This window comes from Pseudophryne corroboree, chromosome 8 (genome assembly GCF_028390025.1).
Source record: "Pseudophryne corroboree isolate aPseCor3 chromosome 8, aPseCor3.hap2, whole genome shotgun sequence".
Taxonomy (NCBI): domain Eukaryota; kingdom Metazoa; phylum Chordata; class Amphibia; order Anura; family Myobatrachidae; genus Pseudophryne; species Pseudophryne corroboree.
The window spans coordinates 427,498,678-427,523,284 of record NC_086451.1 but is presented as its reverse complement, the minus strand read 5'-3'; the positions used below and the strand labels follow the sequence as shown (position 1 = coordinate 427,523,284).

Sequence of the window (24,607 nt, the reverse complement as noted above, 5' to 3'; positions counted from 1 at the left end):
TGTGTCCAGAATCATCCCGAGGAAAGACAACCTTGTCGTCGGTTCCAACTGTGACTTTGGGTAATTTATGATCCATCCGTGTTGTTGGAGTATTGACAGGGATAGGGATATGTTTTGTAATAATTGCTCCCTGGATCTCGCCTTTATCAGGAGGTCGTCCAGATAAGGGATTATATTGACTCCTTTCTGATGAAGGAGGACCATCATCTCCGCCATCACCTTGGTGAATACCCTCGGCGCCGTAGAGAGACCGAAAGGTAACGTCTGGAATTGGAAATGGCAATCCTGAATCGCGAATCTCAGATAAGCCTGGTGAGGAGTATAAATGGGAACATGCAGGTAAGCATCCTTTATGTCCACTGACACCAAGCAGTCCCCCTCCTCCAGACTGGCAATCACCGCCCGAAGTGATTCCATCTTGTACTTGAACCTTTTCAGGAAGAAATTCAGATTTTTTTAGATTTAGGATCGGTCTGACCGAGCCGTCCGGCTTCGGAACAACAAGAAGGCTTGAATAAAAACCCCGCCCTTGTTGTGACAACGGTACCAGGACTATGACCTGGTCTTGACCTAATTTTTTGGATTACCGCTGTTACTGCTTCTCTCTGGTGGAGAAGCTGGCAAGGTCGATTTGAAAAATTGTCTTGAAACTCTAGTTTGTATCCCTGGGATACTATTTGCAACACCTAGGGGTCCAGGCCAGACAGAATCCAATCCTGGCTGAAGAGTTTGAGACGTGCCCCCACCCGAGCAGCCTCCCGCAAGGGAGTTCCAGCGTCATGCTGGGGATTTGGCAGAATTAGGGGTAGACTTTTGCTCTTTGGAACCTGGAGCCAGTGTGGGCTTCTTTCCCTTTCCTGCAAAGAAGGGGGAACCTCTCGTCTTTTTGTATTTATTGGGCCGAAAGGACTGCATTTGCGGGTGATAGGTCTTTTTTGCCGGTGCAGGCGCAGAGGGCAAAAATGTTGACTTGCCTGCGGTAGCCGGCGAGACTTAACGCATCCAGGCCATCGCCAAATAAGGCCTCACCTTTATATGGGAGAGCCTCCATGTTTCTTTTGGAATCTGCATCCGCGTTCCACTGGCGAATCCATAACGCCCGCCCAGCCGATACTGCCATGGTAGCGGCTTGTGAACTCGAGTCCAATATCCTTCATTGCTTCCAGCATGTAGGCGGCAGCGTCCTTCATATTCCCTAACTTAAGGAGTATCTCATCTTTATCAATCGTGTCAATTTCTGATGACACGCTTTCTGACCATTTTTCAGTAGCGCGACTTACCCATCCGCAGGCAATAGTGGGCCTGAGCAGTGTACCATTGGTAACATAAATGGATTTCAATGTTGTTTCCATTTTGCGGTCAGCTGGCTCTTTAAGAGAAGCCGTGCCAGGAACAGGGATAATTACCTTCTTTGTCAACCTGGAAAGTGCACTGTCTAACACAGGGGGTGACTCCCATGTGAATCCTTTTGGGAATACAATTTTTTTTTTATCAGGAATTACCCACATCCCTTCAAACAGAGCACTTAGTTTGTGTGTAGGAGGGAACATGACTTTGGATTTCTTTTCCTTACATAAATAAGCTCTCTCCTGAGGTACAGGAGTGCTTTCTGTAACGTCCAACACGTCCCTTATAGCCACAATCATATATTGTATACTTTTTGCCAATTTATGATCTATCTCTCTGGATTCACTATTGTCGACACAAGAATCAAAATCCGTGTCGGTATCAGTGTTTACAACATTTCCAAATGGTCTCTTACGTGAACCAGAGGGGCCACCCGCATAAGGAATAACAGCATCCTGAAAAATCACATCTTCCACAGATTTTCTCCAGCATGCAGCCTTAGATTCAGACTTATCCAATCTACGGTTACTCAGATGCATACTGTCACGTAGCTCTTTCACCCATGCAGGCTCTTGGTGTGCCAGTAGCGACACTACATTACAACTCTGTGTCCCTAAAATGGCTTCCTCCGGGGAGGAACTCCCTGCCTCAGCCATGCCTCACACGTGTACACCACACTCACAGACACACTGGGACTTATTTTGGGGACAGACCCACAGTAAAATCTGTCAGAGGGACACAGGATAGGAGCAGCCAGTTCACAAACCCAGCGCCAGTATTGCCTGTGAACACAGTATGTCCACAGCCCAAAAGCGCTTTTAAATAGTAATATACACTATCAAATGCACCACAATCGCTTTGTGCCCCCCCTTTACAGCACCCTGTACTTGTGAGAAGTGGAGGAGAGGACCAGTGTGTTCTCTGCAGTCTGAGGAGAGAAAATGGTGCTGAGTAGTGTGCTGGCTGCCTGAGGAAGAAGGTCCGCCCTTTTTACCTCAGAAACTTTTCATAATATTTATACTGGTGGGGCTAGGGCTGTGCCTGCGCATCTTATGCCCCCTTTTAGCCAGTTTGAGGTATTTTTCTTGCTGCCCAGGGCGCCCCCGCGCCCTGCAGTGCCAGTGTGTGTGGGCAGCAATGCACCTCAGCCGTCACTTACTTGATTGAAGATCATTCTTCTCATACTCACCTGTCTTCTGACTCTGTGAGGGGGTGACGGCATGCTGTGGGAGTGAGCATCTAGACACGGCTAGCGTTCAGTTCCCTTCAGGAGCTAATGGTGTCCTGTCAGCCAGAAGCAGAGCCATGAAACTCTGAGGAAGTTGGTTCTGCTTCTGCCCCCTCAGTCCCACGAAGCAGGGAGTCTGATGCCAGCAGATCTCCCTGAAAATAAAAAACCTAACATAAGTCTTTTCAGAGAAACTCAGTAGAGCTTCTCAGCGTGCATCCAGTCGACCTGGGCACATTTCTAAAACTGAGGTCTGGAGGAGGGGCATAGAGGGAGGTGCCAGTTCACACCCAATGAAAAGTCTTTAGAGTGCCCATGTCTCCTGCGGATCCCGTCTATACCCCATGGTCTTGATGTCGCCCCCAGCATCCTCCAGGACGTATGAGAAATGTTATTTTTTTTTAAATAACTCATGTCTACCTTTTTGATCTAGTATATGACGACCTACTGCATGTAAACCTAATGATAATGTCGACCTTCAGTGGTTGACCGAACGACTGTATCCCGACGCCGGAATACCAACAAGGAGCAACATCCCGGCACTGCGGGGGGGGGGTTAGGGTAAGGCACCACTGGGGAGGGTTAGGGTTGAGGTGTGTGTCCTGGGGGGTCATTGGGGTAAGGTAACTATACTTACCTTGCCCATGTTGGACTTCTAAACATTGGGATACGGCAGTCGGTCTCCTATCTGCCGCCATTTCCTATCCAACGCGTCTGGGCACCTCTGTGACTTGCGGGTAAGTGCATACCGGTAACGTGTTTCACCGCCGCAGGCAGCTATCAGCTCAGAGACACAACAGTAACAGATTCTTATTTAAATATCCTGCTAGCAGCGACAGATCTCTGGTATTCACCTCCTGTGTTCCTGTAAAGGCATTATTTGAAACACAAATAGATTTCTATAAACCAGATTTATCTGACAATTTATTTTCGAATTCTATATAATATATATATATATATATATACACAAGTCCATGTAAGAAGGCACTCAGGAGACATCAATAGTAGCAAAAACTCAAAGTGTATTCACGGTCACGGTCGAGTACTTTCGGGGACAGCACCCCGTCCTCAGGACCACACCAATACAGCACAAACAATACATGTACAAAAAACTTACCCCCTTATACCCCTACTCATGCCGCAATCTCCTCCCCTGGTGCCGCCATTCAGCTCCCGGGACCCGCCGGCCGAGGACGCACCCGGTGATGCACTTCCGGGAGTCGCTCCGCCGTCACCATGGGAACGCCAGCATGCGTTCCAACAGTCAGGAAGGATGCGTTCCACCAGTGTTAACTCCAGGCTGCCTCATCCGGTGAGACCCTAGGGCCAATGGTACAGCATCGGGTTAGTGACTGCAGCAGGCATATTACTTATAAACATTGCATATAGAGAAAAGAAAATAACATATAGAATAAAATACAAATACATAATGCGGAAGAAAAATCATATCTATAAAAAACAGACGCAAAAAACAACAGTAATATCAGTATATCATATATCCCAGAAACCATATATATATAACGAAGAAGACATATTACACCAGGGAATTCCAATTAATTTTGTCATTGAGGCCCCCAGGTTTAGTAGTTCCAAGCCTCAAAATCCAACGGGATTCTTTAATCAATAATGATTTAGCCCTATCCCCACCTCGTAAGGATTCGGGGACATGGTCTATAATAAAATATCGGATAGACTCAAGGGGATGTTTGAACTCCTTAAAGTGACGTGGTACTGGTTGATCTATATCTTTACCATTAAGGGAAAGTCTAATGGCGGATCCGAGTGGTCTGTCCGACATAGTATAAACCACACGGACAGACCACCACATATACCACATGAGTGGTATTGCAAGTGAGCACAAACCTAATGTCGTACATCTTATCTCCATGAGGGTGCTTAAACTTTTTACATGGGATAATGAACTTACAGGGTACAATCATTGCAGGAGTAACACCCCGCTGGTTTTACATAAGTATTAGGGGCTTTACAAATATTACGTCCTGATATATCCGTATGGACTAAACGGTCTCTCAAGTTGCTGCCTCGCCGAAAGGCAGCAATAGGTCTCTTACCCTGGAAGATAGACAAATCTTTGTCAGTACTAATTATGGGCCAAAGAGCTTTACTGGCTCTCTTTACAATAGAGCTAGCAACAGTAAAGTCGCTGCTCCAAGGTAAGATGTTCTCCTGATCTCGGACTTTGGTTTCCAACAGGGCTGCTCTGGGCATGTTAAGAACTTTTACTTTATGTTCTTCTAAAAGTTTATTATCATACCCTCTAGATGCAAACTTAGCGACTACTTTATCCACCTCACTGGGTACTTTGTCTTTATTACTAGAGATGCGAGCAACTCGCATCATCTGAGATAGGGGGAGTCCCTTCTTTAATGCACTAGGGTGGTGGCTCGATGCCACCAAAAGGGTATTCCTGTCGGTGGGTTTTTGGTACACTGTAGTCTCAAATTTATGGTTCACTATATTAACCTGAACATCCAGAAAGTTAGTGTTGGTATGACTATAGGTATACGTAAACTTGATGGGGGTCTGTAGGTTATTAATCTCACCCATCAAATCCAAAAAATTTTCTACACCACCTGTCCAGAGTAGGAAAACATCATCGATGTACCTCTTATAAAGCAAAATATGTCGGCTACGATCAGGGTCAGAGAAAAATACCTTGGATTCAAAATCAAACATGTAAATGTTTGCATAAGAGGGGGCGACAGAAGACCCCATCGCACACCCTCTTAATTGCAAATAATATTTACTGTCAAACAAAAAGTAATTACGACATAAAGTAAGCTCCAAGAGATGTAAGAACAAATCATGGTCAAACACCTCTATTGGTACATTAGTTTCAATAAACTGCCTCATCGCCCTCATTCCCCCCTCATGGGGGATACTAGTGTATAAACTACTAATATCTAAACAACACATCAACGTCTCAGATGGAAGGTCTGGAAAATCTTTCAGAATATTCAAAAATGAAGTAGTGTCCTTCAAAAAAGAGTCTTGATGTAACAGGCAAGGTTGCAAAACGCAATCTAGGAGCTGTGATACCGGTGAGTATAAAGAGTCCCTAGCCGAAATTATCGGCCTCCCTGGGGGTTTGTCTTCAGTCTTGTGTATTTTTGGAATTGTGTACAGTACCGGAATTTTCGGGTACTGCACACACAATGCTTCAAAGATCCTTTTAGAGATCTTGTGTTCAGAGAGAGCCTTTGTGAGAATTTGAAATAATTCCTTCTGGTAGGATGCAGTCGGGTCGCAGGATAACTTCTTATACACCCCAATATCTGAGAGCTGAGAAACAATCTCAGAACGGTAATCGTCAATATTCTTAATCACAATCGCCCCGCCTTTATCGGCGGGTCTTATAACAATGTCCTCATAGCCTTGTAATGTTTTCAAAGCTATATGCTCAGATCTAGATAGATTTAGGTGAGGTTTGCCCGGGGCCTTGGAAAATTTATTCACCTATTAATAAATTTTCCAAGGCCCCGGGCAAACCTCACCTAAATCTATCTAGATCTGAGCATATTGCTTTGAAAACATTACAAGGCTATGAGGACATTGTTATAAGACCCGCCGATAAAGGCGGGGCGATTGTGATTCAGAATATTGACGATTACCGTTCTGAGATTGTTTCTCAGCTCTCAGATATTGGGGTGTATAAGAAGTTATCCTGCGACCCGACTGCATCCTACCAGAAGGAATTATTTCAAATTCTCACAAAGGCTCTCTCTGAACACAAGATCTCTAAAAGGATCTTTGAAGCATTGTGTGTGCAGTACCCGAAAATTCCGGTACTGTACACAATTCCAAAAATACACAAGAATGAAGACAAACCCCCAGGGAGGCCGATAATTTCGGCTAGGGACTCTTTATACTCACCGGTATCACAGCTCCTAGATTGCGTTTTGCAACCTTGCCTGTTACATCAAGACTCTTTTTTGAAGGACACTACTTCATTTTTTAATATTTTGAAAGATTTTCCAGACCTTCCATCTGAGACGTTGATGTGTTGTTTAGATATTAGTAGTTTATACACTAGTATCCCCCATGAGGGGGGAATGAGGGCGATGAGGCAGTTTATTGAAACTAATGTACCAATAGAGGTGTTTGACCATGATTTGTTCTTACATCTCTTGGAGCTTACTTTATGTCGTAATTACTTTTTATTTGACAGTAAATATTATTTGCAATTAAGAGGGTGTGCGATGGGGTCTTCTGTCGCCCCCTCTTATGCAAACATTTACATGTTTGATTTTGAATCCAAGGTATTTTTCTCTGACCCTGATCGTAGCCGACATATTTTGCTTTATAAGAGGTACATCGATGATGTTTTCCTACTCTGGACAGGTGGTGTAGAAATTTTTTTGGATTTGATGGGTGAGATTAATAACCTACAGACCCCCATCAAGTTTACGTATACCTATAGTCATACCAACACTAACTTTCTGGATGTTCAGGTTAATATAGTGAACCATAAATTTGAGACTACAGTGTACCAAAAACCCACCGACAGGAATACCCTTTTGGTGGCATCGAGCCACCACCCTAGTGCATTAAAGAAGGGACTCCCCCTATCTCAGATGATGCGAGTTGCTCGCATCTCTAGTAATAAAGACAAAGTACCCAGTGAGGTGGATAAAGTAGTCGCTAAGTTTGCATCTAGAGGGTATGATAATAAACTTTTAGAAGAACATAAAGTAAAAGTTCTTAACATGCCCAGAGCAGCCCTGTTGGAAACCAAAGTCCGAGATCAGGAGAACATCTTACCTTGGAGCAGCGACTTTACTGTTGCTAGCTCTATTGTAAAGAGAGCCAGTAAAGCTCTTTGGCCCATAATTAGTACTGACAAAGATTTGTCTATCTTCCAGGGTAAGAGACCTATTGCTGCCTTTCGGCGAGGCAGCAACTTGAGAGACCGTTTAGTCCATACGGATATATCAGGACGTAATATTTGTAAAGCCCCTAATACTTATGTAAAACCAGCGGGGTGTTACTCCTGCAATGATTGTACCACCTGTAAGTTCATTATCCCATGTAAAAAGTTTAAGCACCCTCATGGAGATAAGATGTACGACATTAGGTTTGTGCTCACTTGCAATACCACTCATGTGGTATATGTGGTGGTCTGTCCGTGTGGTTTATACTATGTCGGACAGACCACTCGGAAGTTTAAAGAAAGGATGAACGCCCATAGATCCGCCATTAGACTTTCCCTTAATGGTAAAGATATAGATCAACCAGTACCACGTCACTTTAAGGAGTTCAAACATCCCCTTGAGTCTATCCGATATTTTATTATAGACCATGTCCCCGAATCCTTACGAGGTGGGGATAGGGCTAAATCATTATTGATTAAAGAATCCTGTTGGATTTTGAGGCTTGGAACTACTAAACCTGGGGGCCTCAATGACAAAATTAATTGGAATTCCCTGGTGTAATATGTCTTCTTCGTTATATATATATGGTTTCTGGGATATATGATATACTGATATTACTGTTGTTTTTTGCGTCTGTTTTTTATAGATATGATTTTTCTTCCGCATTATGTATTTGTATTTTATTCTATATGTTATTTTCTTTTCTCTATATGCAATGTTTATAAGTAATATGCCTGCTGCAGTCACTAACCCGATGCTGTACCATTGGCCCTAGGGTCTCACCGGATGAGGCAGCCTGGAGTTAACACTGGTGGAACGCATCCTTCCTGACTGTTGAAACGCATGCTGGCGTTCCCATGGTGACGGCGGAGCGACTCCCGGAAGTGCATCACCGGGTGCGTCCTCGGCCGGCGGGTCCCGGGAGCTGAATGGCGGCACCAGGGGAGGAGATTGCGGCATGAGTAGGGGTATAAGGGGGTAAGTTTTTTGTACATGTATTGTTTGTGCTGTATTGGTGTGGTCCTGAGGACGGGGTGCTGTCCCCGAAAGTACTCGACCGTGAATACACTTTGAGTTTTTGCTACTATTGATGTCTCCTGAGTGCCTTCTTACATGGACTTGTATTTGATTTTGGATATGGCACCGGAGCAAGCTGTCCTGTGTACAGAGTGCCGGCAGTAGATGGATTTATATATATATATATATATATATATATATATATATATTATACTCACTAATAAAAGACATTAAGAACAAATTATTTTTATGTGCTTTATTTTGTTACGGTGTGACTTTCCGCTTGGCTGGTCTGGGTTTGTATAGCATGCTGATAGACTACAGGGCAATCTCTGGAGTGTTAGCTCTGCGGCTCCCCGGGACGCGCCGTGACGTCACCTGCCCAGTACAGAGCCGCCGCCAGGCGGGGTCAGCAGCTGAGGGGAGGATGGGGCAGCGCTGGATGCAGAAGGGGAGCGGAGTACGCGGCGATGTCCCGCTCAGACGCTAAACATTTCAATGAGCGGAGGAGGAGGGACAAGGCACCAGTGACTGGCATCAGCAGCACCCTATCACAGCAGAGCACGGTAACAGTCGTCCCTGGGATTGGGTACTTCCACTGTTTTTCACTGATTGGCTGAAGGCGGCGTATCGGCCAATCACGGCGCAGAAGTGGAATCCTTCGGCGTGGTGTAGGGTCCTCTGCACGAAGAGAAACTAAACGCTACCCGTGGTGTAGGGGCAGCGATGCTGGTGAGTGATGGTGGTGCTGGGCTCATCTACACTGTAACTGGCTATAGGTTACACTACATACAGCCAGGTCATGGACAGCTAACAGGAAGGCTCCTGCACACTGCATTACATACATGTGTGGTGCTTATCTTGTGGTCATGGGGCTGCATTACATACATGTGTGGTGCTTATACAGTGAGGTCTGCATCACATACATGTGGTGTTTATACAGTGGTCATAGGTCAGTATTACATACATGTGTAGTGTGTATACAGTGCAGGCTGCATTACATACATGTGTAGTGCTTATACAGTGGGGGCTGCATTACATACATGTGTGGTGCTTATACAGTGGTCATAGGTCAGCATTACATACATGTGTGGTACCTATACAGTGGGGCTGCATTACATACATGTGTGGTGCTTATACAGTGGTCATAGGTCAGCATTACATACATGTGTGGTACCTATACAGTGGGGCTGCATTACATACATGTGTGGTGCTTATACAGCAGACATGAGGCTGCATTACATACACGTGTGGTGCTTATACAGTGGTCATGGGGCTGCATTACATACATGTGTGGTGCTTATACAGTGCAGGCTGCATTACATACATGTGTGGTGCTTATACAGTGGTCATGGGGCTGCATTACATACATGTGTGGTGCTTATACAGTGCAGGCTGCATTACATACATGTGTGGTGCTTATACAGTGGTCATAGGTCAGCATTACATACACGTGTGGGTACCTATACAGTGGGGCTGCCTTACATACGTGTATAGTGCTTATACAGTGGGGGCTGCATTACATACATGTGTGGTGCTTATATAATGGTCATGGGGCTGCATTACATACATGTGTGGTGCTTATACAGTGGTCATAGGTCAGTATTACATACATGTGTAGTGTGTATACAGTGCAGGCTGCATTACATACATGTGTGGTGCTCAGGGGCAGATTGGGAACAAAAAGTGGCCCTGGAAAAATTTGTACTAGTGGCCCCACATGGGCAACACCAGAGGTGTAAGGTCTAGCCATGGGCCATGGCAGCAGCACCCTCCCCCTAAGACTTTTCAGATAGTGGGCATGTCCAGCATCAAGGGGGAAGTTAATAGGAAATAAAATTAAATATTATGAGCACATTATGTGATACACCTTCAGAATTTAGGAAACTATTTAATTCTTTAGAAAGATATATTTTCTTGCTTATTACACCAACCGCGTATCCCAATCACTATTCACTCAATCTATTATGTCAGCCAAGCAGGCAGACAAAGCATACACTAGATCACAGGTTCTCAAACTCGGTCCTCAGGACCCCACACGGTGCATGTTTTGCAGGCCTCCTCACAGAATCACAAGTGACATAATTAGCTCCACCTGTGGACCTTTTAAAATGTGCCAGTGACTAATTAATACACCTGCGCACCTGCTGGGTTACCTGCAAACATGCACTGTGTGGGGTCCTGAGGACCGAGTTTGAGAACCCCTGGACTAGATCATCTGCAATCACAGGCTAAGTGGCAAAGAAATTTTCATATATGCAAATTTTCTCATACGTCTTAGAGGATGCTGGGGATGCTTCAAGAACCATGAGGTATAGACGGGATCCGCAGGAGACATGGGCACACTATAAGACTTTGAATGGGTGTGAACTGGCTCCTCCCTCTATGCCCCTCCTCTAGACACTAGTTAGATTCTGTGCCCAGTGAGACTGGATGCACACTGAGAAGCTTTCCAGAGTTTCTCAGGAAAAGACTTTATTAGGTTTGTTATTTTCAGGGAGACCTGCTGGCTACAGGCTCCCTGCATCGTGGGAGTGAGGGGAGAGAAGCAGACCTACTTCTTAAAGGGGGGTACTCACGGAGCGATATTCTAAGCAATCTGACCAGATTGCTTAAAATTTCAGCATTATCGCTCCGTGTGTACCCCCTACAGCGATAGCGATGCGCAGCCCCGCTCATCGATATCGCTGCTGCTAGATTGGCCTGCATGCAGGCCAATCTAGCGGGTCGCTCACTTCACCCGCTGGGTGAAATGAGCGGCACCCCCGTCTCCCCCCGCACTGTCAGACTTGGTTTTGTCTGTGTCCCCGGAGGGGGCGCTAGTGGGTCAGTGGAGGTGGATGGGAGAAAACGAGGAGGCTGGATTATGTTTCTGCGCATGAGCGCAATGATATTTATTATACAGATGATTCACAAACGGCAGCAGAAAATAACAGTAGAAATGCAAATGTCAATTGTACAGCGTAATAGCTGAGAGTCTATGGTAACAGAATGAATGGTGACTGATGAAATAATAACCGGTAGTGATGATAACAGATGAGTGATAATTTGGCAGAGAATATTCTGGTATGGAAACCAGAGCAGATTAAAACATGGAACCAGCAGAGATGGTGTTGTATGGCAAACCTGGTAGCAGAGGCAGGAGTCTGACTATGTCCACAGTGCAGGTGATGAGGCACTGGCAGCGAGCAAGCTGCATCACAGGTGGGGAGATGGAACACACCTGGAGTCAGTCTCTACTGCTAGGCTGAAGCACACAGAGATGGTGATGAGTGTGAAGCCTGTAGATGGATGCAGGTATTGCTGGGGCTTGAAGTTCCACGGAGCTGTGAAAAGTAACCAGGAGTACAAAGTCTCAGGTAGAAAGCCAGGAACATGGAACAGCAGGTAGGTATCCAGGTACACGGAGGAAACAGGAACCAGATCCTTACACATGAGTCGCAGGAGTGACACAAAGTTCAGGATGCCTGCAGACTGATCCTGCAGCTTCATATATACCCCTTGTTAAACAGTCATTGGTGGAGTGAGGAAAAGTGGGTGCGGCCAAGCACCGGATTGGCCGCCGTATGCTGACTGCTGGAGGCTGTCATGGCGGCGCCCATGCCGCGGCCTAGCGGGAACGCGGCGTGCTACACGCCCGCTATCACAGGAGCGCTCCCAGGCCCAGGATGGCGTCTGATGGCAGAGACGCAGATGACAGATGAACGCAGGGACCCAGGACGGAGTCCGCAGCGGCGGACAGATGTCAGCTTGGTGAGTCGATTCCTGACAGTACCCCCCCCTTTAAGGGTGGGCACCGAACACCCACGTGGCTTGGAAGGATGAGTGTTATGGAAGACACGGACCAACCTTGGAGCATGGACATCCAACGAATTTACCCAACTTCTCTCCTCTGGGCCATAACCGGACCAATCGACAAGGTATTGAAGACGTCCATACCGGCAACGGGAATCCAGAATCTTGCCAATCTCGAACTCCACGCCCCGCTGAGTTCGAACTTTGGGGCCAACTGGAAGAGCTCTTTGGAAATGATTCAGGACTAAAGGTCTGAGGAGAGAAACATGAAAAGCATTAGGTATTCGCAGAGAAGGTGGTAACTTCAGCTTGTAGGCCACAGGGTTGATGACTCTTTCGACAGGGAAGGGACCAATGAAACGTGGTGCAAATTTCATAGACGGGACCCTAAGACGGAGGTTCCGGGTAGACAGCCAAACCTTGTCCCCAGGTTTCAGGCTAGGAACTGCGCGTCTTTTGCGATCAGCAAAGTATTTATACCGGCTGGAGGCCTTTTTGAGAGAAATGTGAATCTTCCTCCAGATTGAAGAAAACTGACTCAGGGCAGTAGTGGCGGCAGGAACATCCATGTGAGGGAGTTCTTGGAAGTCTGGAACACGAGGATGTTGCCCATATACTGCAAAGAATGGAGTTGTCTCAGTAGCAGTGTGGTAGCGGAAGTTGTGGGCAAACTCGGCCCATGGGAGCAGATCAAACCAGTCATCCTGAGAAGATGAAACATACAATCTTAAAAATGTCTCTAGTTCTTGATTTACCCTCTCTGTCTGCCCATTCGTCTGAGGGTGGTAAGATGACGAGAACTTCAGTTTAACCTGCATGGCAGAACAGAGAGCCCTCCAAAACCTCGCTACAAACTGTACACCTCGGTCGGATATTATTTCTGAGGGTAGACCATGTAAGCGGAAAATCTCCCGTAGGAAGATTTGGGCGAGTTTTGGGGCAGAAGGGAGACCCTGGAGAGGAACAAAATGGGCCATCTTGGTAAATCTGTCCACTACAACCCAGATGGTATTGTATCCTTGAGAAGGAGGAAGGTCGGAGATAAAGTCCATGGACAGGTGTGACCAAGGGCGACTAGGAATAGACAATGGTTGTAACTGACCTGCTGGAGACTGACGAGGAGTCTTGTGCTGCACACACTTAGGACAGGATGCTACGAAATCCTTGATGTCAGCTTTCATCTTTGGCCACCAGTATGTCTCAGAGAGGAACTTGAAGGTTTTCAGGACACCGGGATGACCAGTGAACTTGGATTGATGGGCCCAAGACAGCAACTTGGGACGGAGTTCTGGGGAAACAAAAGTCTTACCAGGAGGAGGAGCTGGGGAGACTTGAGATGCAGCAAATACCACTGGACTCAGGATGGAATGTGGAACTGAGTCAGGCGTTTCCTCTTCGGATTCCATAGATCGGGATAAGGCGTCAGCTTTAACATTCTGCGAACCTGGGCGGAAATGAAGCTTAAAGTTAAAACGTGAGAAAAACATAGCCCACCTGGACTGGCGAGGATTAAGGCACTGGGCTGCCTTTAAATATAGCAGATTTTTATGATCCGTGTAGATGTTGAACGGATGTTTGGCCCCTTCCAGGAGATACCTCCATTCCTCGAGGGCCAGCTTAATCGCCAGTAGTTCTTGATCTCCAACGGAGTAGTTAGCTTCTGCAGGGAGGAATTTACGAGAATAAAATCCACAGGGGTGGATTTTCCCATCGGTTCCCTTCTGGGAGAGAACAGCTCCAACTCCAACTGTAGAGGCATCCACCTCCAACTCGAACGGTCTGTTTACATCTGGCTGGGACAGAACTGGAGCAGACATAAAGGCCAGCTTGATCTTCTGGAAGGCCGCTAAAGCCTCTTCTGACCAGTTGGAATGGTCTGCCCCTTTCCGAGTTAAGTTGGTAATAGGAGCGATGAGAGTGGAGAATCCCCGAATAAATTTCCTATAGTAGTTGGCAAATCCCAGGAACCGCTGAATAGACTTGAGAGAATTTGGAATGGACCAATTGGCAATGGCTTCCAACTTTGTCGGGTCCATCTGGAGATCCGATCCGGAAATTATATAACCCAGGAAGGGTATAGAGGAAACTTCAAAGGTACACTTGGATAGTTTACCGTAGAGCCGGTTCTCACGAAGACGTCGGAGGACTTCACGGACTTGTAGACGATGAGAGGGAAGATCTTGGGAGAAGATGAGGATATCATCCAGATAAACAACGAGGTATTTATACAGAACGTCACGGAAGATTTCGTTCACAAAGTGTTGGAACACTGCTGGGGCATTACTCAACCCGAATGGCATTACCAGGTACTCGTAATGACCATCTCGAGTGTTAAAAGCTGTCTTCCATTCGTCACCACTCCGGATTCTGATGAGGTTGTAGGCACCGCGGAGATCTAGCTTGGTGAAGATGCGGGCTCCTTTAACTCTGTCAAATAATTCGGTAATGAGTGGTAATGGATAACTATTTTTAATGGTAATGTCATTGAGACCCCGGTAGTCAATGCATGGACGCAGTCCTCCATCCTTCTTTTTAACAAAGAAGAAGCCTGCACCAGCGGGTGATGATGAAGGACGGATGAATCCCTTCTGTAAATTCTCCCGGATGTAGTCGCTCATCGCTTCAGTTTCGGGAACAGATAACGGGTAGGTACGCCCCCTAGGTGGCTTCTTGCCAGGAAGGAGATCGATGGGACAATCCCATTCTCTATGGGGCGGCAGGACATCCGCGGCCTTTTCACTGAAGACATCAGAGAAATCTTGATAAGCCGCAGGAAGACTTGACTGGGTTTTTACTTCAGTAGACTTGATTGGACAAACTTGGGCTAAACAGGACTGATGGCAATGTGAACCCCATGAAGTAAGTTGTAACGTTGACCAGTCAAACTGTGGATTGTGTAGCTGGAGCCAGGGCATGCCCAAAACGATCTCCTGGGTGGCTTGAGGAATGACTAAGAACTTTATTAATTCTGAGTGTAGGAACCCAACTCCCAAAACCACTGGTGCAGTTTGGTGAGAAATATTCCCCTTGGAGATTCGGCTACCATCCACGGCGGTAATGTAGACTGGGTAAGAAAGTTCACATACAGGCAAGCAAAATTTATTTACCGCAGCTTGGGTGATGAAATTTCCTGCGGCTCCACAGTCCACTAATGCTGATGCAGACTGAAGCCCAACTGAAGTCTCTAAAGTCACAGGAAGGATAAGGTCTTGATTAGAAGGAGCTTGTCTAGAAGATCCCAACTTGACTCCTCCTTTACAAGTCAGGATCTGGCGTTTCCCGAACGCACTGTGCAGGAATTAATCTGGTGACCTGCAGCCGCACAATAAAGACAAAGTCTCTCACGAAGTCTTCTTGACCGCTCCTCAGGAGTTAGGCGGGACCTATTTATTTGCATAGGCTCATCAGAAGGTGGAGACTGGAACTGTACGGAAGGTATCATCCTTGATCTGCGTGGCTCACTCCGAGCACGTTCATTGTTGCGTTCGCGGATGCGAGAGTCCAACTTGATGCACAGGGAAATTAAATCAGACAATTGTACAGGAAGATCGCGGGTTGCCAGTTCGTCCTTGATCCGATCAGAGAGTCCATGCCAGAAAGCTGCTACCAGGGCTTGATTGTTCCACTGAATCTCTGCGGCCAACGTCTGGAACTGGATGACATATTGTCCCATACTACGGGTACCTTGACGAAGTTGGATTAGGTCTGCAGAAGCTGATGTTGCACGACCAGGCTCGTCAAAGATCCGTCTGAAGGTTGACACGAATTCTGTATAGTTGTTAATCAGAGGGTCGGCACGTTCCCACAGAGGAGACACCCAACTCAAAGCAGATCCAGAAAGTAGAGAGATGATGTAAGCAACCTTGGATCTTGACGTGGGGAAATTATGTGACAACAATTCAAACTGGATTTCACATTGGTTGAGAAACCCGCGACATAACTTTGGGCTGCCATCATACTTGCTTGGCACGGGCAGGTGCAGACGTGACACTGGAGCTGATGCAGCCGGCATAGAGGAACTCACAGTACTGGCAGGTGCTGGAGTAACAGGAACTGTAGAAGTGTGTACACTAGGCAGGGATTGCTGTAGTGTATCTATCCGGGAGGACATCCCTTGCAGGAACTGGAACATCTGCTGCTGCGCAGCCTCTTGACCATCCAAACGGGAGACCAGATTTTGCAAGGCCTCTGACCCCACACTCCGTCCACCGTCCGAGTCCATCGATCCTGAACTTACTGTCAGACTTGGTTTTGTCTGTGTCCCCGGAGGGGGCGCTAGTGGGTCAGTGGAGGTGGATGGGAGAAAACGAGGAGGCTGGATTATGTTTCTGCGCATGAGCGCAATGATATTTATTATACAGATGATTCACAAACGGCAGCAGAAAATAACAGTAGAAATGCAAATGTCAATTGTACAGCGTAATAGCTGAGAGTCTATGGTAACAGAATGAATGGTGACTGATGAAATAATAACCGGTAGTGATGATAACAGATGAGTGATAATTTGGCAGAGAATATTCTGGTATGGAAACCAGAGCAGATTAAAACATGGAACCAGCAGAGATGGTGTTGTATGGCAAACCTGGTAGCAGAGGCAGGAGTCTGACTATGTCCACAGTGCAGGTGATGAGGCACTGGCAGCGAGCAAGCTGCATCACAGGTGGGGAGATGGAACACACCTGGAGTCAGTCTCTACTGCTAGGCTGAAGCACACAGAGATGGTGATGAGTGTGAAGCCTGTAGATGGATGCAGGTATTGCTGGGGCTTGAAGTTCCACGGAGCTGTGAAAAGTAACCAGGAGTACAAAGTCTCAGGTAGAAAGCCAGGAACACGGAACAGCAGGTAGGTATCCAGGTACACGGAGGAAACAGGAACCAGATCCTTACACATGAGTCGCAGGAGTGACACAAAGTTCAGGATGCCTGCAGACTTATCCTGCAGCTTCATATATACCCCTTGTTAAACAGTCATTGGTGGAGTGAGGAAAAGTGGGTGCGGCCAAGCACCGGATTGGCCGCCGTATGCTGACTGCTGGAGGCTGTCATGGCGGCGCCCATGCCGCGGCCTAGCGGGAACGCGGCGTGCTACACGCCCGCTATCACAGGAGCGCTCCCAGGCCCAGGATGGCGTCTGATGGCAGAGACGCAGATGACAGATGAACGCAGGGACCCAGTACGGAGTCCGCAGCGGCGGACAGATGTCAGCTTGGTGAGTCGATTCCTGACACGCACGCTCCGCACAGATCGCGCTGTGCTGAGCGGCGGGAGAGATGTGAGCTGAGCGGTTCGCTCAGCACACATCTCTCCCGCATCGGCCCGTCTATATGGGCCTTAAGGGTTCAAGGGCTCTGCTTCTTAGGCTACTGGACACCATTAGCTCCAGAGGGTTCGATCACTTGGTATGCCTAGCTGCTTGTTCCCGGAGCCGCGCCGTCATCCCCTCACAGAGCCAGAAGATTGAAGCCGGGTGAGTATGAGTAGAACAGAAGACTTCAGTGACGGCAGAAGACGCGTCTGAGGTACCGCGCAGCGGTCGCGCTGCGCGCCATGCGCCCACATGGATCACGGCACTGCAGGGCGCAGGGGGGGCACCCTGGGCAGCATGGGGGGACCTCAGACTGCACTGGCATAAAAGTTAACAGTGCCCAGGCACTAGCTAAGGGACCCCCGCCCGTATAAAGATTTTGAGCGGGACGGAAGCGCGCCATGTAGTGGGCGTGGCTTAGCCCGCATAGCTCTGACCAGCGCCTTTTTTCTCTGACGTCCTAGTGGATGCTGGGAACTCCGTAAGGACCATGGGGAATAGACGGGCTCCGCAGGAGACTGGGCACTCTAAAAGAAAGATTAGGTACTATCTGGTGTGCACTGGCTCCTCCCACTATGACCCTCCTCCAGACCTCAGTTAGATTTCTGTGCCCGGCCGAGCTGGATGCACACTAGGGGCTCTCCTGAGCTCCTAGAAAGAAAGTTTATTTTAGGTTTTTTATTTTACAGTGAGACCTGCTGGCAACAGGCTCACTGCATCGAGGGACTAAGGGGAGAAGAAGCGAACCTACCTGCTTGCAGCTAGCTTGGGCTTCTTAGGCTACTGGACACCATTAGCTCCAGAGGGATCGACCGCATGGAACTGGCCTTGGTGTTCGTTCCCGGAGCCGCGCCGCTGTCCCCCTTACAGAGCCAGAAGCAAGAAGAGGTCCGGAAAATCGGCGGCAGAAGACATCAGTCTTCACCAAGGTAGCGCACAGCACTGCAGCTGTGCGCCATTGCTCCTCATGCACACTTCACACTCCGGTCACTGAGGGTGCAGGGCGCTGGGGGGGGGCGCCCTGAGCAGCAATAAAAACACCTTGGCTGGCAAATATATATATCACAATATATAGCCCCAGAGGCTATATATGTGATAAATACCCCTGCCAGAATCCATAAAAAAGCGGGAGAAAAGTCTGTGAAAAAGGGGCGGAGCTATCTCCCTCAGCACACTGGCGCCATTTTCTCTTCACAGTGCAGCTGGAAGACAGCTCCCCAGGCTCTCCCCTGTAGTTTGCAGGCTCAAAGGGTTAAAAAGAGAGGGGGGGCACTAAATTTAGGCGCAATATTGTATATACAAGCAGCTATTGGGAAAAATTCACTCAATATAGTGTTAATCCCTAAATTATATAGCGCTCTGGTGTGTACTGGCATACTCTCTCTCGGTCTCCCCAAAGGGCTGTGTGGGGTCCTGTCCTCAGTCAGAGCATTCCCTGTGTGTGTGCGGTGTGTCGGTTCGGCTGTGTCGACACGTTTGATGAGGAGGCTTATGTGATGGCAGAGCAGATGCCGATAAATGTGATGTCGCCCCCTGTGGGGCCGACACCAGAGTGGATGGATAGGTGGAAGGTATAACCGACAGTGTCAACTCCTTACATAAAAGGCTGGATGACGTAACAGCTATGGGACAGCCGGCTTCTCAGCCCGCGCCTGCCCAGGCGTCTCAAAGGCCATCAGGGGCTCAAAAACGCCCGCTCCCTCAGATGGCAGACACAGATGTCGACACGGAGTCTGACTCCAGTGTCGACGAGGTTGAGACATATACACAATCCACTAGGAACATCCGTTACATGATCCCGGCAATAAAAAATGTGTTACACATTTCTGACATTAACCCAAGTACCACTAAAAAAGGGTTTTATGTTTGGGGAGAAAAAGCAGGCAGTGTTTTGTTCCCCCATCAAATGAGTGAATGAAGTGTGAAAAAGCGTGGGTTCCCCCGATAAGAAACTGGTAATTTCTAAAAAGTTACTGATGGCGTACCCTTTCCCGCCAGAGGATAAGTTACGCTGGGAGATATCCCCCTAGGGTGGATAAGGCGCTCACACGTTTGTCAAAAAAGGTGGCACTGCCGTCTTAGGATACGGCCACTTTGAAGGTACCTGCTGATAAAAAGCAGGAGGCTATCCTGAAGTCTGTATTTACACACTCAGGTACTAGACTGAGACCTGCAGATAGTGCTGCTGCAGCGTGGTCTGTAACCCTGTCAAACAGGGATACTATTTTGCGAACATAAGACGTCGTCTTATATATGAGGGATGCACAGAGGGATATTTTTCCGGCTGGCATCCAGAATTAATGCAATGTCCATTCTGTCAGGAGGGTATTAGAGACCCGACACTGGACAGGTGATGCTGACTTTAAAAGGCACATAGAGCCTTATAAGGGTGAGGAATTGTTTGGGGATGGTCTCTGGGACCTCGTATCCACAGCAACAGCTGGAAAGAAATTTTTTTTACCTCAGGTTTCCTCACAGCCTAAGAAAGCACTGTATTATCAGGTACAGTCCTTTCGGCTTCAGAAAAGCAAGCGGGTCAAAGGCGCTTCCTTTCTGCACAGAGACGAGGGAAGAGGGAAAAAGCTGCACCAGTCAGCCAGTTCCCAGAATCAAAATTCTTCCCCCGCTTCCTCTGAGTCCACCGCATGACGCGGGGGCTCCACAGGCGGAGCCAGGTACGGTGGGGGGCCGCCTCAAAAATTTCAGCGATCAGTGGGCTCGCTCACAGGTGGATCCCTGGATCCTTCAAGTAGTATCTCAGGGGTACAAGCTGGAATTCGAGGCGTCTCCCCCCCGCCGTTTCCTCAAATCTGCCTTGCCGACAACTCCCTCAGGCAGGGAGGCTGTGCTAGAGGCAATTCACAAGCTGTATTCCCAGCAGGTGATAGTCAAGGTGCCCCTACTTCAACAAGGACGGGGTTACTATTCCACACTGTTTGTGGTACCGAAACCGGACGGTTCGGTGAGACCCATTTTAAATTTGAAATCCTTGAACACATACATAAAAAAATTCAAGTTCAAGATGGAATCGCTCAGGGCGGTTATTGCAAGCCTGGAGGAGGGGGATTACATGGTATCCCTGGACATCAAGGATGCTTACCTACATGTCCCCATTTACCATCCTCACCAGGAGTACCTCAGATTTGTGGTACAGGATTGCCATTACCAATTCCAAACACTGCCGTTTGGACTGTCCACGGCACCGAGGGTCTTTACCAAGGTAATGGCAGAAATGATGATACTCCTTCGAAAAAAGGGAGTTTTAATTATCCCGTACTTGGATGATCTCCTTATAAAGGCGAGGTCCAAGGAGCAGTTGTTGGTCGGAGTAGCACTATCTCGGGAAGTGCTACAACAGCACGGATGGATTCTATACATTCCAAAGTCACAGCTGGTTCCTACCACACGCCTACTGTTCCTGGGGATGGTTCTGGACACAGAACAGAAAAAAGTGTTTCTCCCGCAGGAAAAAGCCAAGGAGCTGTCATCTCTAGTCAGAGACCTCCTGAAACCAAAACGGGTATCGGTGCATCACTGCACACGAGTCCTGGGAAAAATGGTAGCTTCTTACGAAGCAAAATTCCATTCGGCAGGTTCCATGCAAGAACCTTTCAGTGGGACCTCTTGGACAAGTGGTTGGGATCGCATCTTCAGATGCATCGGCTGATAACCCTATCTCCAAGGACCAGGGTATCTCTACTGAGGTGGCTGCAGAGTGCTCATCTTCAAGAGGGCCGCAGATTCGGCATACAGGACTGGGTCCTGGTAACCACGGATGCCAGCCTTCGAGGCTGGGGGGCAGTCACACAGGGAAGAAATTTCCAAGGACTTTGGTCAAGTCAGGAGTCGTCCCTACACATAAATATTCTGGAACTGAGGGCCATTTACAATGCCCTAAGTCTGGCAAGGCCTCTTGCTTCAAAACCAGCCGGTACTGATCCAATCAGACAACATCACGGTAGTCGCACATGTAAACCGACAGGGCGGCACAAGAAGCAGGATGGCGATGGCAGAAGCCACAAGGATTCTCCGATGGGCGGAAAATCACGTCTTAGCACTGTCAGCAGTGTTCATTCCGGGAGTGGACAACTGGGAAGCAGACTTCCTCAGCAGACACGACCTACACCCGGGAGAGTGGGGACTTCATCCAGAAGTCTTCCAACTGTTGATAAACCGTTGGGAAAGGCCACAGGTGGACATGATGGCGTCCCGCCTAAACAAAAAACTAGATATTGCGCCAGGTCAAGGGACCCTCAGGCAATAGCTGTGGACGCTCTAGTGACACCGTGGGTGTACCAGTCGGTTTATGTAATCCCTCCTCTGCCTCTCATACCAAAGGTACTGAGAATAATAAGAAAACGAGGAGTAAGAACGATACTCGTGGTTCCGGATGGGCCAAGAAGAGCTTGGTACCCAGAACTTCAAGAAATGATATCAGAGGACCCATGGCCTCTACCGCTCATACAGGATCTGCTACAGCAGGGACCCTGTCTGTTCCAAGACTTACCGCGGCTGCGTTTGACGGCATGGCGGTTGAATTCCGGATCCTAAAGGAAAAGGGCATTCCGGAGGAAGTCATTCCTACGCTGATAAAAGCCAGGAAAGAAGTAACCGCAAACCATTATCACCGTATTTGGCGAAAATATGTTGCGTGGTGTGAGGCCAGGAAGGCCCCAACAGAGGAATTTCAGCTGGGTCGTTTTCTGCACTTCCTACAGTCAGGAGTGACTATGGGCCTAAACTTGGGTTCCATTAAGGTCCAGATTTCGGCTCTGTCGATTTTCTTCCAGAAAGAACTGGCTTCACTGCCTGGAGTTCAGACATTTGTAAAGGGAGTGCTACATATTCAGCCCCCTTTTGTGCCTCCTGTGGCACCTTGGGATCTCAACGTGGTGTTGAGTTTCTTAAAATCACATTGGTTTGAGCCACTTAAAACTGTGGATTTGAAATATCTCACGTGGAAAGTGGTCATGTTATTGGCCTTGGCTTCGGCCAGGCGTGTGTCAGAATTGGCGGCTTTGTCATGTAAAAGCCATTATCTGATTTTCCATATGGATAGGGCAGAATTGAGGACTCGTCCCCAGTTTCTCCCTAAGGTGGTATCAGCTTTTCACTTGAACCAACCTATTGTGGTGCCTGCGGCTACTAGGGACTTGGAAGATTCCAAGTTACTGGACGTAGTCAGGGCCTTAAAAAATTATATTTCCAGGACGGCTGGAGTCAGGAAAACTGACTCGCTTTTTATCCTGTAGGCACCCAACAAAATAGGTGCTCCTGCTTCTAAGCAGACTATTGCTCGCTGAATTTGTAGCACAATTCAGCTGGAGCATTCTGCGGCTGGATTGCCGCATCCTAAATCAATAAAAGCCCATTCCACGAGGAAAGTGGGCTCATCTTGGGCGGCTGCCCGAGTGGTCTCGGCTTTACAACTTTGCCGAGCTGCAACTTGGTCAGGGGCAAACACGTTTGCTAAATTCTACAAATTTGATACCCTGGCTGAGGAGGACCTTGAGTTCTCTCATTCGGTGCTGCAGAGTCATCCGCACTCTCCCGCCCGTTTGGGAGCTTTGGTATAATCCCCATGGTCCTTACGGAGTTCCCAGCATCCACTAGGACGTCAGAGAAAATAAGATTTTACTCACCGGTAAATCTATTTCTCGTAGTCCGTAGTGGATGCTGGGCGCCCATCCCAAGTGCGGATTGTCTGCAATACTTGTATGTAGTTATTGCCTAACTAAGGGTTATTGTTGAGCCATCTGTTGAGAGGCTCAGTTATATTTCATACTGTTAACTGGGTATAGTATCACGAGTTATACGGTGTGATTGGTGTGGCTGGTATGAGTCTTACCCGGGATTCAAAATCCTTCCTTATTGTGTCAGCTCTTCCGGGCACAGTATCCTAACTGAGTTCTGGAGGAGGGTCATAGTGGGAGGAGCCAGTGCACACCAGATAGTGCCTAATTTTTCTTTTAGAGTGCCCAGTCTCCTGCGGAGCCCGTCTATTCCCCATGGTCCTTACGGAGTTCCCAGCATCCACTACGGACTACGAGAAATAGATTTACCGGTGAGTAAAATCTTATTTTTTCTCTTCACTGAAGGCTGCAGCGACGCTGTCCCTGTCCTCCACACTGTGCAAGTAACAGGGTGCAAAACGGGGGGGAGGCTGAAAATTTGGTGATTTATTTTATATAAAAAAAGCGCTAGCAGGTCTGGGCAGTCTTATTACTGGCCTCAGTACCGGGATAGGCGCTGGGTGTGAGCTGGCAGAACTCTCTCTGTGTCTCTCTGGCAGGCTTTAGTGTGGGTCTGTCTCCTGTAGCCCTAGTGTGGTTGTGTCGGTACGTGTGTGTGTGTGTTGACATATGAGGCTGAATGCTCTTCCCAGGAGGAGACTGGAGTGGGGACAGACAATTCTGTGAGAGTGGCCCTGTCAGCACCGCCGCCAGATGATTGGGTGCATATGTTAAGTGTTTTAAACGTAAATGTGACTAAGTTAGCTAAGAGATTTGATAAATCTGATTCTAAGAACCAGACATGGAGGAAATCCATGGAGGATGCTTTGTCACAGGCCCAGACTCCTTCTGGGTCACAGAAACGGCCATTTACCCAGGTAGCAGATACAGATACCGACACGGACTCTGATTCCAGTGTCGACTATAGTGATGCCAGATTACATCCCAAACTGGCTAAGAGTATTCAGTACATGATTGTGGCAATAAAAGATGTTTTACATATCAATTATGGCCCCACTGTTCCTGATACTAGGGTCTGTATGTATAAAGGAAAGAAACCTGAGGTAACGTTTCCTCCCTCTCATGAGCTGAACGCACTTTTTGAAAAAGCTTGGGAAAATCCTGACAAAAGGATTCATGTTCCCAAAAGAATTCCAGTGGCATATCCGTTCCCTTCTGGGGACAGAGAAAGGTGGGAGTCCATCCCCACGGTAGACAAGGCTTTGTCGCGTCTATCCAAAAAAGTGGCGCTCCTGTCCTCTGACACCGCAGCCCTAAAGGATTCTGCGGA

At 47.8% G+C, this 24,607-nt stretch overlaps 1 protein-coding gene across 1 annotated transcript in view; it reads left to right on the top strand.

Annotated features, from left to right (window-relative positions):
• Window positions 1–8,367: 8,367 nt before the first annotated feature.
• The window catches only part of LOC134949430 (zinc finger protein 629-like), a 58,838-nt gene continuing 42,598 nt past the window's right edge, over window positions 8,368–24,607 (top strand). Inside the window, exon 1 of the mRNA XM_063937997.1 lies at window positions 8,368–8,445. The gene's annotated coding sequence lies outside the window, so the exon portion shown is untranslated. The remainder of the gene's footprint in view (window positions 8,446–24,607) is intronic.